Source organism: Clinocottus analis, unplaced genomic scaffold (assembly GCF_023055335.1).
Source record: "Clinocottus analis isolate CAN_PGR_092001 unplaced genomic scaffold, fCliAna1.0.p SCAF_17, whole genome shotgun sequence".
Taxonomy (NCBI): domain Eukaryota; kingdom Metazoa; phylum Chordata; class Actinopteri; order Perciformes; family Cottidae; genus Clinocottus; species Clinocottus analis.
In genome coordinates this window covers 96477-102500 of record NW_027175898.1, presented here as the reverse complement: position 1 = coordinate 102500, position 6024 = coordinate 96477, and positions in this window count along the sequence as shown.

Genomic DNA, 6024 nt, shown 5'->3' with positions numbered 1-6024 from the left:
AATTCTTTTTTAAAAAAAAAACAATTCCATAAATAAAGGTTCTCAGCACATCAGAACTTCAAATTGTATGATACTTTCATAAATACTTAAGCTTTCATACTGCCCGTAAGCAGCGGTGTCAAAAGTATTCACATTAATTACTTAACCCTCGTGTTGTCCTCACTCCTTCCTGTCTCATTCGTGTCCTGCGGAGTCAATCTGACTTTGCTAAAGAGCCTTCGATCAGCGCGAGCACACCAACCTGGCCGACCGCGTGATTACGCAGATGTGAATAAATTGTGTATAAATACAGCGTATAAGTACACCCCTTTCATAGTGTCCTTATTCGCACATAACAACTTGTGACACCTCATTTCAATTTGAATCAATTCAGTTTATTTTGAATAGCTCAGAATAACAAATACACATTATTATTATTATTTTCTTTTTTTTGGTAAACGCCTCAGAGGGCTTTACAATCTGGACACGTACGAAATGACGTCTCGCGTCTTGGCTAAAGAGCCTTCGATCAGAGCGAGCGCACCAACGAAGCCGACCGCGGGATTACGCAGATGTGAATAAATTGTGTATAAATACAGCGTATAAGTACACCCCTTTCATAGAACGAGAAGCAAGGGGCGGGTCGAACGGCTGGAAAGCGATCCCGTCCAGGCCGATCGAATGGGCTCTGGCAGCCACCGTGCCGGCCTGGGACGATTCCGCTCCAGCTCGAGAAGCCAGGCGACGGGTGATGTTTCCGCAGTGGGCGGACCAAGCGACGCCGCTGCTGCTGAGAGCGTGGAGAGTTGCGTCCGACAGCGTCGATCGAGAGAGGGACCGCGACCGGGACAGGGACCGGGACCGGGCCTTTGACGATTCCGCGATTGCCCGAGGGGCGGGCCGCCGCCGCGACCGAATCCGAACGTCGGTTCGCCCGTTTGGCGGGCGAGCCGGGCTCCGTGGAGTGTGTGTGTGTGTGTGTGTGTGTGTGTGTGTGTGTGTGTGTGTGTGTGTGCGTGTGTGTGTGTGTGTGTGTGTGTGTGTGTGTGTGTGTGTGTGTGTGTGTGTATGTGTGTGTGTGTGTTCTTTGTCGTTGCTTGTAACACTGGTGATGACTAAATAAATGTAAGAAAAAAAAATACAATGCAACTGTCTTGTCATGTCTTTATTTGTACCATTTATTTATTTATTTATTACATTTAGCATACGGGATGACTTGTAATACAACGTAAAACTCGGGTCGTTTCGACCCGAGGACGAGGCCGAGGGCTCACGGGTCATTCTGACCCCGGGGACGACTGCGAGGGCGGGAGCTCGGCTATAAACGAGGGTCATTCAGACCCCGGGGACGTGGGCCGAGAGAGCTCGACGATAAACGCGGGTCATTCTGACCCCGGGGACGGGGGCCGGGAACTCGACGATAAACCCGGGTCATTCTGACCCCGGGGACGTGGGCCGAGAGCTCGGTGATATACGCGGGTCATCCTGACCCCGAGGGACGAGGCCGGGAGCTCGACGATATACGCGGGTCATTCTGACCCCGGGGACGAGGCCGGGAGCTCAGCAATATACGCGGGTCAGTCTGACCCCGGGGGACAGGCCGAGGGCTCGCTCAAACTCGAGGGTCGAACAGACCCCAGGGCGACGGCGAGGGCTCGGTGGAAAGACGCGGGTCGTTTTGACCCTAGGACGACGGGCTTTAGGGATTCATACGTACATGCATGCATTCATACGTATACAGTGGATCATTTTGTGACCCTGAGACCGCGATACACACATATACATAAACACTCGAACGTGTGTCTTTTCGACCCAGAAGGCAACAGGAGGGTTAAGTAGAAGTATAGATACTAGGATATAGAAATACTTTTGTAAAAGTAGAAGTATCAACTCAAGCTTTTTACTTAAGTAAAAGTATAAAAGTACTGGGTTTCAAAACTACTTAAAAGTAAAACAGTAAAAGTAATGTAAGGGGAATTTCTTTTTCCCATTCAGTACGATTTCTTAAGCAGCGTCTCAGGGGCCTATAGTGCACTACCCCACGTCCCCCCCAAACAATCATTTTTCTAAAGGCCATAGTGTTGTATTGAAATGGTATATATTGAAAAATGTGGGATGCACTAGGCTACCTGTTTCAGCTGCATATATATATGCCCATTGAAAATGATCACATTTTATTACAATGAAAGTACCATATGTGTACTACTGAGCATTAACATGCATTTCATGGAGCGGAAGACATGATAATAACTAGTTGCCTATAAGTATTGTAATATGTATGTTGAAAAAAGTCCATACCAGCCATATCTCATGGCAAAAAAAAAGTCATAGGCGCGTTGGTTCCTTTTTAAACTCCCCGCTATGGAGCGCATCTGTAAACCTATCAACTGTATAGACATCGTATTTACGCCAAACAGACAGTCGCTGGAGAAACTCACGCAACCGGGGAACCGCCGGCAGAGAGGAGCAGAGAGACGGAAGTATCGGGGCTCTCAAGTCTCACGCATTTTACGTGACTGTCCCTCCCGGCACAACAGCTATTCGGCGGCGCGTATTTCTCGTCGCGCGTTCTCCGAGACGGACATATTTGCAATCGGCTTCTCTGCTGTTCTTGCTTGAGAGTGACGTGATTGTAACGGTTGATTTGTGTCATGTTCAGGTGCATCGCGTAAAAAAACAATAGGGTGTCGGAATGGTATATACTTCTCATCCAACCACAATCAAATTCACTCTATCCGGATGGCGCGATTTATCTGGCTAACCGGAATGAAAAACAAACCAAAATGAAATAGTAACGAGGCTATTTTTAAAAAAGTAGGGAGTAGAAAGTACAGATATTTGCGTGAAAACGTAAGGAGTAGAAGTAAAAAGTAGTCTGAAAAATAAATACTCCAGTAAAGTATAGATACTCAAAATTCCTACTTAAGTAAAGGAACGAAGTATTTGTACTTCGTTACTTGACACCTCTGCCCGTAATCTGCATTTTCTCATTTGTATGCTCTTAATCGACGTTTCACACTGAACAGTGTTGAAAACTAGATTTTCTTAAAGAATTCATTTTTTTATATTTTCCATCAAGAAAGCGTCTTCAAACATCGGAATTTCAAATTGTATGATACTTTCTTAAATACCTGAAGCTTTCATCACTATACTGCTCGTAAGCTGCATTTACTCATTTGTATGCTCTTAAACGACGTTTCAGACTGAACAGAGTTGAACACTTGATTTTCTTAAAGAATTCTTTTTTTTTATATTTCCAATAAAGAATGTGTCTCAGAACATAGGAACTTCAAATTGTATGATACGTTCATAAATACCTGAAGCGTTCATCACTGTACTGCCCGTAAGCTGCAGTTACCCATTTTTATGCTCTTAAACGACGTTTCAGACTGAACAGAGTTGAAAACTAGATTTTCTTAAAGAATTCATTTTTTTATATTTTCCATCAAGAAAGTATCTCAGAACATCAAAACATCAAATTGTATGATATGTTCATGAATACCTGAAGCTTTCATCACACTACTGCCCGTAAGATGGAGTTACCCATTTTTATGCTCTTAAACGACGTTTCAGACTGAACAGAGTTGAAAACTTGATTTTCTTAAAGAATTCTTTTTTTTTTTTATAATTTCCATCATGAAAGCGTCTCAGAACATTGGAACATCAAATTGTGTAATATGTTCATGAAACCTGAAGCTTTCATCACTATACTGCTCGTAAGCTGCATTTACTCGTTTTTATGCTCTTAAACGACGTTTCAGACTGAACAGAGTTGAAAACTTGAATTTCTTAAAGAATTCTTTTTTTTAATATTTCCAATAAAGAATGTGTCTCAGAACATAGGAACTTCAAATTGTATGATACTTTCATAAATACCTGAAGCGTTTATCACTGTACTGCCCGTAAACTGCAGTTACTCTTTTTTATGCTCTTAAACGACGTTTCAGACTGAACAGAGTTGAAAACTAGATTTTCTTAAAGAATTCATTTTTTTATATTTTCCATCAAGAAAGTATCTCAGAACATCGAAACATCAAATTGTATGATATGTTCATGAATACCTGAAGCTTTCATCACACTACTGCCCGTAAGATGGAGTTACCCATTTTTATGCTCTTAAACGACGTTTCAGACTGAACAGAGTTGAAAACTTGAATTTCTTAACCCTCGTGCGGCCTCACCGATCCGTACACACCCCGTGTCCTGCGGGTCAAACTGTTCAATGTCCTTTCATCTGGAGCCTTCGATGAGTGGGCGCTCACACCACTTGCATACAGCAGAGTGTCGATGACACACTCGGGTCATTTTGACCCAAGGACAACGGCAGAGTGTCGGTGACACACTCGGGTCATTTTGACCCAAGGACAACGGCAGAGTGTCGATGACACACAAGGGTCATTTTGACCCAAGGACAACGGCAGAGTGTCGGTGACACACTCGGGTCATTTTGACCCAAGGACAACGGCAGAGTGTCGGTGACACACTCGGGTCATTTTGACCCAAGGACAACGGCAGAGTGTCGGTGACACACTCGGGTCATTTTGACCCAAGGACAACGGCAGAGTGTCGGTGACACACTCGGGTCATTTTGACCCAAGGACAACGGCAGAGTGTCGATGACACACTCGGGTCATTTTGACCCAAGGACAACGGCAGAGTGTCGATGACACACTCGGGTCATTTTGACCCAAGGACAACGGCAGAGTGTCGATGACACACTCGGGTCATTTTGACCCAAGGACAACGGCAGAGTGTCGATGACACACAAGGGTCATTTTGACCCGAGGACAATGGCAGAGTGTTGATGACACACTGGGTCATTTTGACCCAAGGACAACGACAGGGGTTCGGTGACACACTCGGGTCATTTTGACCCAAGGACAACGGCAGAGTGTCGATGACACACTCGGGTCATTTTGACCCAAGGACAACGGCAGGGGCTCGGTGACACACTCGGGTCATTTTGACCCAAGGACAACGGCAGAGTGTTGATGACACACTCGGGTCATTTTGACCCAAGGACACCATCAGGGGCTCCGTGACACACGAGGGTCATTTTGACCCAAGGACAACGGCAGAGTGTCGATGACACACTCGGGTCATTTTGCACGTAGGACCTTGGGAAGGCGCTTCTCTGAATCAGTTGGGGGACTTTCCGACAGTTCCGACGGTCCTAACCTCGAGCTCGTGGGACCTCCGGGACACAATTATCTAAATTGGCCATTTTGTTTTCGCTTCTTCCGCCAGCGCAGCGTTGAACCAAAGTCCGGAGAGACACGGGTTGGCTGCGCTGCCACTGGTACGGCCGACGCGGTTCCAACGATCCCTTCGCCGAGCTCGTGGGACCTCGGGAAGGCACTTTTTGCATATCGGCCATTTTGTTTTCGCTTCTTCCGCCAGCGCAGCGTTGAACCAAAGTCCGGAGAGACACGGGTTGGCTGCGCTGCCACTGGTACGGCCGCCGCGGTTCCAACGATCCCTTCGCCGAGTTCGTGGGACCTCGGGAAGGCACTTTTTGCAAATCGGCCATTTTGTTTTTGCTTCTTCGGCTCGTGCGGCTTTCACGCAAACTCGGAAGGACTCGGGTTCAATGCGCTCCCACTGGTACGGCCGTCGCGGTTCCAACGATCCCTTCGCCGAGCACGTGGGACCTCGGGAAGGCACTTTTTGCAAATCGGCCATTTTGTTTTTGCTTCTTCGGCTCGTGCGGCTTTCACGCAAACTCGGACGGACTCGGGTTCGCTGCGCTCCCGCTAATACGGACGCCGCGGTTCCAACGATACCTTCGCCGAGCTCGTGGGACCTCGGGAAGGCACTTTTTGCAAATCGGCCATTTTGTTTTCGCTTCTTCCGCCAGCGCAGCGTTGAACCAAAGTCCGGAGAGACACGGGTTGGCTGCGCTCCCACTAATACGGCCGCCGCGGTTCCAACGATCCCTTCGCCGAGCTCGTGGGACCTCGGGAAGGCACTTTTTGCAAATCGGCCATTTTGTTTTTGCTTCTTCGGCTTGTGAGGCTTTCACAGAATGTCGGAAGGACACGACTT